Here is an 11716-nt window from a genome sequence, read left to right on the forward strand (position 1 = left end):
CATTTGTTGAGTGCCTGCTATGTGCCACGCAGGTGTCCTGGGGATACAGCAGTGAATAGGCAAAATTCTCGGACTGCAGAGGGCTTACACTCTAATGGTGGAGACAGATAATAAACAGGATAAATAAGTAACATTATAATAATTAAGACGGTGATAAGTCCTAAGCAGGGAAAGAGGTTAAAAGGTACTGACTACGTGTGGGGGATGAGAAGTGGCAACGTTTAGGGGTTCAGTCTCAAAAAAGGTGGTTAGGGAAGGTCTGAAAAGGAGACATTTGAGCAAAGACATGAAGAAGGCGAAGAGTGAGCTGTATGTATGTCAGAGGGAAGAATGAGAGAAGGTAGGACTTCCCTGGTGGTCCAGTGGGTGAGACTCCACTCTCCCAATGCAGGGGGCCCAGGTTCGATCCCTGATCGGGGAACTAGATCCCACATGCATGCCACAACTAAGAGTCTGTATGCGGCAACTAAGAAGTTCACACGCCCCAATGAAAGATCCCGTGTGCCGCAACTAAGACCTGGCTCAGTCAAAAATAAAAAAACATTTTAAAAAATTTAAAAAATAAAAATAAATTAAAAAGGAATGGGAGAAGGAACAGCAAGTGCAAAGGCCCTGTGGCAGCAGTATGCCTGGTGGGATTGAGGAATAGCAGTGTGACTGGAATGGAATGATCAAGGCAGGAGAGTGGGAGGGGATGAGGTTTGAGTACAAGGGTAGGGGGTAAATTGTGTAGGATCTTGAAGACCACTAAGACTTTGGCTTTTACTCTGATTGAAATGGGGAGCCACTGGGGAGTTCCAAGCAGAAGAGGGACATGGATGGACTTTCATTTTAAGAGTATCACACTGGCTGTTCGTGGGAAGATTGGATTAAAAGCAGAGGGTGGGGAGTGGAGGTGAGAGCAGAAGCAGGAATTCAGTTAAGAAGCTACTACAACAGTCCAGGCAAGAGATGTGGCGCCTTGGATCAGAATGGTAGCAGTGAAAGGTAGGGAGAAGTGGTATGATTCAATTTTCTTATTATGGAAAATTTCAAACATGAACAAAAGTAGAATAATACAATGAACCTCCACGTACCATCCCCCATCTTCAACAATTATCAACCTGTAGACAGTTTTTTAAATGTTTATTCAGGTCTTCTGCCCATTTTTATTTTTATTGGCCGCCCGGCACGCGGGATCTTAGTTCCCCAAGCAGGGATTGAACCCATGCCCCCTGCAGTAGAAGCACAGAGTCCTAACCACTGGACCACCAGGGAAGTCCCAACCTACAGACAATCTTGTTTCAATGATATCTCCATCCACATCTCCCCTCCTGTATTATTTGGAAGTGAATCCCAGACATCATATCATTTCACTGGCTATATTTTGAGTATAAACAGGTCTTGCTAATGGATAGAGTGTGATGTGAGAGAAAAGTTAGAGTCAAGGACCACTCTAAGGCTTTTGGCCTTAGCAACTGGAAGGATGGAATTGTCCTTAACTGAGAAGGAAAGACCGGGCCAGGGCACAGTGTAGCATGAAGGTCGGGAGCTCAGCTTTGGAAGCAAACTTGAGTGTCTAGTGAGATCCAAGTTGGCTAGGGAGTTGCATATTTGAGTCTGGATTTCAGGGACGAAGTCTGGGGTTGAGATACAAATTACCAGCATAGACATATTTAAAGCCATGAGGCTGGATGAGATCACCAAGGGAGTGAGTATAGAGCAAGACAAGAAAAGGACCAACGACTGGGTCCTGAAACACTTAATAGTATTAAGTGATTGGGGAGAGGCAAGCATCCGGCAAACAAGATTGAGAAGGAGTAGCCAGGGAGGTGGAAGAAAAATCAGGAGTGTGTTTTGATAGCCAAGTGGAAACATTGTTCTAGGAAAGAGAAAGTGATCCACTAGGTCACATATCAGGTGAATCTGCGCTGACTTTGTCCTGAGGGCAGGTGGCAAATCAGAGGAGCGACCAGAGGTGAAATGACCATTCTGGAAAGACCGGTCTGGCTGCTTCTGTGGGGAGGATGGATTGCAGGGGGCAGGGGTAGATATGTAGGGAGAGGTGTCAGGACACTGTACAGTGATCCAGGTGAGAGGGAAGGTGACCCGGACTGAGCTGGAGAAGGGATGGGATTCTAGGTCTACCTTGGGGGAAGGGTGAACAGGAGTTGGTGACTATAGGTATGAGGTGAGGGAAAAGACAGGATGACTATCAGCTCTCCGGCTTGGGTACCTGGGTAATGGATGGAGGGTACTATTAACAAAGGGAGGAAGACACAAGGAGGAGTGGGAAGTGGGGAGGTCTAGAAGGGTAGCCGCTTAAGCCAGAGAGCTTAAAAAAGTTGTCCACATTGCCTAATGCTTCCGATAAGTTCAGGAATATAGGTCTGAGAGGCACCCAAGAGGCTACTGGTGATCATTGCGGGTGAAATGTAAGGGACAGCTGGGAGCAGAAGCCAGATCTTAGGTGCGGGGTTGAAGAGTAAGTTGGGTGAGGAGGATGGAGACCAGGAGTGTAGATAACACTTTCAAGAACTTTGTCGTGAAAGGGAGGAGAGAGACCAGGTGTTAGCTGAGGAAGTGGTGGGGTGGAGGGTGTTTGTTGTCTTAAATACCATTTGGGGGAAAAAAAAAAACCCCTCAATCATGACACGTTTCAACTTAAACTTTCCAACTGGCTAACCCCAAACGGAAAGAATCATATTTTTAATTACATAAATTCTAAAAGTCTCCATATTTTCAAAGTTTGGTAGTGCCTGGTCCTTAAACAGTCCTATATTATAACAGTTTAAAGAGCAGTGGCAATTTCGCAAACCAAAGTCAACAATAAAGTGAGATTCCAAACATTTGTCCTATGTTTATAATGACAGATAATGAGCTGCAAGGCAATATAAAAGTTATTCAGGGCTTCCCTGGTGGCGCAGTGGTTGAGAGTCCGCCTGCCGATGCAGGGGACACGAGTTCGTGCCCCGGTCCGGGAAGATCCCACATGCCGCGGAGCGGCTAGGCCCGCGAGCCATGGCCGCTGAACCTGCGCGTCTGGAGCCTGTGCTCCGCAACGGGAGAGGCCACAACAGTGAGAGGTCCGCATACCACAAAAAAAAATTAAATAAATAAATAAACTACTGAAAGAAAAGAACTATCAACTCAGAATACTGATGTAGCCAAGATATCCTTAAAGATTGAAGGCAAAACAAAAATGAAAATAAAACAAAGGCTGATGAAGATGAAAGAAGACAAAAGAGTTAATTATCAGGTAGCTAGATAAAAAATGATGGGAAAAGAACTTCTTCAGGCTGAAGTGAAATGACACAAGAGTTCCTAAAGTTGGAACATCTTCAGGAAGAAAGAAAGAGCCACAGAAGGGGTAGCATCTGGATAAATGAGATAGCTTAGTTTTCTCCTCTTAAATTCTTTTACTATAAGTATGAATTTTGAAGGAAAAAATTATACCACAATCTCAGAAGGTGAAGTTCAGTTCATGCTGAGGTATTAATATGACAACTATAACATAAAGAACAAAGGGTAAGGAAATCTATATTGCTGTAAGACTTCTGTAATACATTTTACATTCGTCAAAGCAAAAACTGCACCCAAGGACTTCCCTGGTGCCTCAGTGGTTAAGAATCTGCCTGCTAGTGCAGGGGACACGGGTTCAAGCCCTGGTCCGGGAAGATCCCACATGCCGCAGAGCAACTAAGCCCGTGCGCCACAACTATAGAGCCCGCATCTCCCAACTGCTGAAGCCCACGTCCCTAGAAGCCTGTGCTCTGCAAGGATAGAAGCCACTGTGGTGAGAAGCCCGCGTACTGCAAGGAAGAGTAGCCCCTGCTCTCCACAACTAGAAAAAGCCCAGGCACAGCAATGAAGACTCAGTGCAGCCAAAAATAAATAAGTTAATTAATTAATCTAAAAAATTGCACCCAAAAAAGTTAAATAGGGAAGGAAGATGATATTGAAGACTACAGTAATAAGAGAGAAAGGTCAGGACTCAGTCTGGGCTCAGCTTCACTGAAACAAAAGGCAGGAGAGTTTCTCAGTGCTGAGGTGGGGTTGATCTATGGGGTGCTTCCAGAGCATTGAGTTATTCCTGAGTTTGCAATTGTTTTTCTCTGTGATTAGGACATCTCTGTGTGCTATTTTGTACCCATCAAAGTTAGGCTCCTACTCTCCAACAGAGACTGGGAAATATATATGGTAGAATGAACGTAAAAGTCAAATGTAACCACTGTTTCTCAATGTTGGCATTTTATGTGTTTTGTACTTGCTTTCATTTGAAGTTTGGAAATGTTTGAAGATACACAAGAATAATGATAAGTGTGGTCTTTACTTCTCAGGAAATCACAAATAATTCATATATAATCTTAATATTTCCCCTTCTCATTGTTGTACCACAACTCATATCAGTTTCCTTCATTTTATTCTTTGTATGATGTACAGTCAAGTTTGCTTGCTACAGTTTCATGATTTTTTAAAACTCTGCACTTGTTTATTATTGCAGTTTTTAAAAGTCCATCCCACGGTAAAATCTCTAGGTACAAAGAAACCCCACATGTGTTTTAAAGATAAACTCATCTTTAGCAAAAAATAATCAGATTTTTAAAAATGAGGATCAGAGGAGACAATAAATAGAAACTAATTGGCCAAAATGGGTACTTTCTAAATCAGAAAACCTTGGCATTTATATATTCTGAAAGTGCTGACTTGAAACAAATAGACTACCCCCAGCGGCAAGGGAAGGAGAATGCTTTTATAGAGGGGACAAAGAAGTTGGGAGGGCTCTAGTCAAGAGTTCACAGCTTTTCACTGGCTGAGTCTTGCCAGGAAAGAAGAGGAGTCTTTCTTCTTCCTGTTGGGCTCTGCGATGGTCACAGGGCAAGACAGCTCCCCCTCTGGTCTCCCAGCTCTATGTAATTGAGGTTTCCCTTTATTAATTTTTTACACCATGGTCAAGCTTTGAAAACAAGCCTTGTCTTCTCTAGGCGTCTTTGATGAATTAAACAATGGACAAAGTAACGCACAGTACGTCTGTCTGGGTTATAAAATAAATATGAGTAGATAAATACCACCCATTTAATCAATGAATAAAATTACATTATTAATTCACAAATTTTTTTTCAGCTTAAAACAATAGCCAATTTTTATAGTTTATTTATCTTTTATACAGCAGGTTCCTATTAGTTGTCTATTTTATACATATTAGTGTATATATGCCAATCCCAGTCTCCCAGTTCATCCCAGCAGCACCACCACCATCCCCCCACCCCCCCTCCCGCTTCCCCCTTGGTGTCCATACGTTTGTTCTCTACATCTGTATCTCTATTTCTGCCCTGCAAACCGGTTCATCAGAGCCATTTTTCTAGATTCCACATATATGCGTTAATATACGATATTTGGTTTTCTCTTTCACAATAGCCATTTATTATCACACAGTTCTGTAAGTCAGAAGTCTGTTCTGGCTAACCTGGGTTCCTTACTCAGGGTCTGGCGGTATGAGGCCAGCTGAGTTCTTTTATTGCTTTAGATGACACCTAGAGGGCCAGGAGAGTGTGGGGAGGATGAAAATCAGGAGAAAATATAAAGGAAGTCAGATTGATTTCAAATTATTACATACAATTGTCTGTCAATCCAACGGTAATTGTTTGTTGTCTACTTTTTGCTGGATATCTTCGTATTTCATATCCAACATCAAGGCCACAGACTCAGCTTTCTACTAAGTTTGTCTCATTAAAGAATTTTTAAGACCATACCAATCCAAATAAAAATGGTAACATATTCTATTAGAAATGTTTATAAATTATCGTGGGAGAGCAATATAAAGCAATATTTTGTCTTGGGACAAAAGGAACGGTTCCTAGAAGGAACAGCTGATCCAGGCATTGGGTGCGGCGGAGTTTTGCCATGTCACTCAGGGTGAAAGGAAAGGTCTCCAGGAAGAAGGAAGGCTGAACATTTACCTATGAATTTAAACTGCTGTAATTTTTTTTTTTTTTTTTTTTTTTTTGCGGTACGTGGCCCTCCCACTGCTGTGGCCTCTCCCGCCGCGGAGCAGAGGCTCCGGACGCGCGGGCTCAGCGGCCATGGCTCACGGGCCTAGCCGCATGCGGGATCTTCCCGGACCAGGGCACGAACCCGTGTCCCCTGCATCGGCAGGCGGACTCCCAACCACTGTGCCACCAGGGAGGCCCTAAACTGCTGTAATTTTTAATAATCTTGCGAGGAGCAGATTGTCAGGATATCCTATTTATCAAGAGACAGAAATGTCTACAAAACTGAGCCGTCACAGGTTCAGATGGGTCCTTGCTTTCTGGTGAGCATTTCAGAAAGTAGAATCTAGGAGGCAGGAAACCTGGATCAGAGCAGGGAAGAGCCAAATCCTTTCATAGACTTCGACATAGCGGCACCTAGCGGGTAGCTGGGAGATGGCTGGAGTCTTTTATGATTACCTCATTAATCAAATGTTAAGTATATCTGCAACTGTCACTCAAGAACTAAAGCCTCTCCAGGCTTTTTATATTTGAAGGGAAAAAGCCAAAATATGTGGGAAAAAAATTTTCATACTTATTCATTTTTGCTGCACCGGGTCTTAGCTGCGGCACGTGGGATCTTCAGTTGAGGCACAAAGGCGTCTTAGTTGCGGCATGCACGCGGGATCTAGTTCCCCCACCAGGGATCAAACCTGGGCCCCCTGAATTGGGAGTATGGTGTCTTACCCATTGGACCACCAGGGAAGTCCCTGTGGGAAAATGTTTAAAAACAACAACAAACTCTCAGATTTCGTTGAGGGTTCGGTAGCAAGGATATTTTTTAAACGTACAATTTAGGACCTTTCCATATTTTGAATCTCAAAAACATCTAAAATGAGTCATGATTTTTGATCCACCTACATTTTGAAATTTCACTGTGCGGTAAAACACGATGACAGTAATAACAGATTTCTTCTTTCTAGTTATTCATTGGCAATAAAATGAAAGCGGCTAGTCTATCTCACAGGATGGGAATCAAGCACGGCCAAATCCCATCTCACCTTCCCTTCTTACTACATGATTCCTTAATAAATAGGTTGTGTGTCCATCAACCTGGACCCACATATTCTAAATAGTTGAGGTAAAGCCAGTGAGAGTTTAATCAGGTATTAGTGAGGGGTGAATATTAATCAGTAAAGCTGAGGGTTTTAGGTCTTAAGAAAATATTAGTGAAATTAAAATGAGTTTTACCTACCATTGAGTAGAAATTAAGCATGAATTTTTTACTAATATACATACATATGCACATATATACATGGAGTAATATTAATGAAATTAAATGTAAAGGTCTGATTTTATCTAAAAGCCAAGAAAAAATTATAACTGTTGGCCATAGGCAATGTTCTTGAGATCTATAAATACTCAAATACAAAATTTCTGAAAATGCAATTCACTTTGAAATTTTGGTTCAATGTTGAATAAAAACATTTGTGGTGACCTCTTAGTCATTAGTAAATCATATTTCTGCCAGAATTAAATCAAAATATGATCAGATTAAAGAGGTGAGGCCTGTTGTGAATAGGGTGGGAAGAGGATGCTTCAATATAAAAAAGCCCCTTGTAGGTGACTCTCACTCCAGAACTGAGTCACTTTAAGGAGAATCTAGTAGAGGAGAGGTGAGTCTAATCTTACGTAATTTCTTTTTTACCTCTCAGTTTTCTACAAAAGGCAAATATGACAGCCAAATTTTGGGGAATGGAGTAATTTTTCTTTTTTTTCGGCCGCACTGCATGGCTCGTGGATCTTAGTTCCCCAAACAGGGATTGAACCTGTGCCCTTGGCAGTGACAGTGCGGAGTCCTAACCACTGGACAGCCAGGGAAGTCCCTGGAGTAATTTATTAATACAGTAAGTGTTGCCGAGGCCAGCTCAATCCCAGACCTAGTGTGTACACTTAGGGACCCTTGGGCCCTCTGCTCCAGGAGCTGTAGGCAGGACTAGGTTTCAACACCCAGGCTGGAGAGATGATTCTCTTTTTCCTTAATCAGATCCTGGATGGAGTCCTCTACCACATGGTGAATCGAGTTTCCCCCATTGACTGATTCAACCTCTCACCTGCTGCTGGGGACCTGAGCCACAGCCGAGTCGGACCAGCTGGCGGGAGTTGGAGGATCTCTGAGTCTAGACCAGGATGTCCAGTAGAATGTAACCCACATATCTAATTATAAATTTTCTAGTAGCCACATTAAATAAAATAAAAGGAAACAAGTCAAAATAATTTTGGTCAGCAAAATGTTATCACTTCAACAGGTATTTACACTGACGACACAAACATTGTTTAAAAGATCTCAATAAGATAGTTGAAATTTGCTTTTTCTTATTCCGTCTTCAGAATCCATTGTGCATTTTTACACTCAGAGCACATCTCAGTTCAAATAAGCCGAATTTCAACCTGTGGTTGGCGACTACAGTACTGGACAACCCATGTCTAGTCCATTCACTAACGCAAGTCAAAGCTAAATGATGGATTGAGTCTTTCTTTCCTTTCCTTTTTTTTTCTTTAATGTAATGCATCTCTCCATCAATGCACTTAACTTTTTTTAAAAAATAAATTTATTTTTGGCTGCGTTGGGTCTTCGTTGCTGCACGTGGGCTTTCTCTAGTTGCGGAGAGCGGGGGCTACTCTTGGTTGTAGTGCGCGGGCCTCTCACTGCCGTGGCTTCTCTCATTGCGGAGCACGGGTTCTAGGCATGCAGGCTTCTATAGTTGTGGCATGCTGGCTCAGTAGAGGTGGCTCACAGGATCTAGAGCGCAGGCTCAGTAGTTGTGGTGCATGGGCTTAGTTGCTCCGGGGCATGTGGGACCTTCCCTGACCAGGGCTCCTACCCGCGTCCCCTTCATTGGCAGGTGGATTCTTCACTACTGTGCCACCAGGGAAGTCCCTGGATTGAGTCTTTCATTCTAACTAGCACTCCAAATACCAGAAGTTCTGGGGCAAAGGTCAGTTATATTTATATTTATACTTATATTTACATTTTATGTCATTACCTAGCACAATGGATGGCACATATTAGGAACCTGATGTATCTATACAAGTAAAAAGGATAGAGCCCCAAGCACTAATGGTCATTCAACTCATGGAAACTCTAACAACTTGCTCATTTTTCCACAGAAAGTGACTATGGCTAAACATTTTAAAGAAGCAAGTAGATGTCTCATCTGCCTAGGTTATCTTGAAAAACCTACGTACCTAAAACGCAGATATGTCTGCTGCCTCTGGTGCATCAATTCAACACAGAGGAAGCCCCATTGGAAGTGTTCATTGTGCCCGTTCTGCTCTGTGCTCACTGAGAAGAATGAGACCAAGACAAATGGTCAGTTGAGGAACCTGGCGAGAGCCCCACCTGAGTAATGTTCCACAGTTTAACCCAAGGATGCTAAAGCTCCAAGGTGAGGCATCTGTCCTAACTACTCCTCCCCATGGAGGACCCAGGAAAAAGCAACTCTGCTAAGGTCTCCATTAAATATGGGCATTATTTGAATTCTGGCGCCTAAATTTTTATCCCCTAAACAATGGTGTTTCTCACTGAGTATGAATTAGAACCACCTGGAGATTTTTAAGAGGATATAGTATTTAGGTCATGCCTTGATCTGTGTTGTTCAATAGGGTAGGCACTGGTGGCCACTGAGCACTCAAAACAGGGGTAGTGCCATAGAGAAATGATAATATTTTGGATATACTGAGTTTAACACATATTTTATTGAAGTCGTTTTTGTATAAGTTTACAAGAATCTTTAAAATTACACGTGACTCATGTTCTATTTCTATTGAGAAGCACTGGTTTAACTATGGCTTCTCAAACTTGAATGTGCATTCAATTACCTGGGGTCTTCTTAAAATGCAGATTCTGTTTCTATAGGGCTGGACTAGCCTGAGAATCTGCATGCTGACATGAGCCCAGGATGATACCTCTGGTTCCTGACCACACGTGAAGAGTAGCAAAACCGCCACTGTCTGAATCTGCAATGTTTCTCAGTCCCCAGGTGATTCTAACCCACACTGGGTGTGGGCAACCACTGTGATGGATGAATGTATGTTTGGTAAATACCCCAGTCCACAATATCAGTTGTGAGAAAAATGAATTGTTGATTTTCTAAGTGAGTTTACTCTTTGCTCCATGCAAACTTGTATTGGGGATAGCAAAACCGGTCCCAGACATTTTGTCCTTGACAACCCACAGTCTATTAGACATGTCCCAGCATCTTCCACTGAGCCAATCATCAGAGAGCCTAACAAAGTGAGTGGCACTGTTCCAGACAACAGGGGCACTTCTGAAGCTTCCTGTGCCTCCACCCACAGTCTTGTTAGAATAAGCAGTTCTGCTCCAGACTCTGATAATTAGGGCTAGCTGGAGATGCTGGCAGTCCAGAAAGCCATTCTTCTCCAGTTTCCCTTCTCCTCTGAGCAAGTTCTAGTTCTAATTTGCCATCGAGGTCCAAAGGCATCCCTACTCATGCCCAAGGAAATCTCTGACTGGCTGGGAAAGATGCCTCTTGCTCTGTCTTGACGTTGGCCAAGATAACCCACTGTCTCAGGACTCCTAACATTACCCATTCATTGGTTGTAACACTAGGAAAATGAAAACCTGGAATTTAGTCAGCAAGATGAAATGAGAAAGGGAATTGTAAAGAAAAAAAAGTTTATAATTTCAATATTATTCTGCAATAAATAAAATTACTTTTCCTTGATACAGAATAGATGCGATGTCTATCTTTTGTTATGATCTAGACTAACATATATTAAAGAGCAAACACAGCTATGGTGTCTGCTTTCATGAATCTAACACATTAAAGAGAGGACACATCTTTAATCAGTGGACCACAGAACAATATAAAAACTCCTACTATCAATATTAGGCCCATGTTTCTAGACACATAGGATAATTAGACCAACTCAGGTAAGCAAAGGAAATTCCCCCCAAGAAAAGTTCTGATTAGGGAATAAAAGCTGATTTTTTTTTTTTTTTTTTTTTTTTTTTGCGGTACGCGGGCCTCTCACTGTTGTGGCCTCTCCCGTTGCGGAGCACAGGCTCCGGACGCGCAGGCTCAGCGGCCATGGCTCACGGGCCCAGCCGCTCCGCGGCATGTGGGATCTTCCCGGACCGGGGCACGAACCCGTGTCCCCTGCATCAGCAGGCGGACTGTCAACCACTGCACCACCAGGGAAGCCCTCTATAGCTTTTTTCAAAAACTTTTTTTTAACTTTTTATTTTATAGTGGAGTATAGCCGATTAACAACGTTGTGATAGTTTCAGGTGCACAGCAAAGTGACTCAACCATACATATACATGTATCCATTCTCCCCCAGACGCCCCTTCCATCCAGCCTGCCACGTAACATTGAGCAGATTTCCCTGTGCTGTATGGCAGGTCCTTGCTGGTTATCCGTTTTAAATATAGCAGCGTGCGCATGTTGATCCCAAATTCCCTAACCATCCCTCCATCCCACCCTTCCCTCCATAACGGTAAGCTCATTCTCTAAGTCTTCGAGTCTGTTTCTGTTTTGTAAATAAGTTCATTTGTATCAACATAGGGCTCTTGGGCACTTGAAACGTGTCTAGTGTGATGAAGGAACAAATGCTTAATTTGATTTAATTTAATTAATTTAAATATGAACAGGTACATCTGGCTGGTGGCTACCAGACTGGGCAGTGCAGCTCTAGAATCCAAAGAGGGGGAAGATGTGACCACCTGTCCCCTGCTTGCTCCT

Source organism: Grampus griseus, assembly GCF_964374135.1.
Source record: "Grampus griseus genome assembly, chromosome: 12".
NCBI lineage: Eukaryota > Metazoa > Chordata > Mammalia > Artiodactyla > Delphinidae > Grampus > Grampus griseus.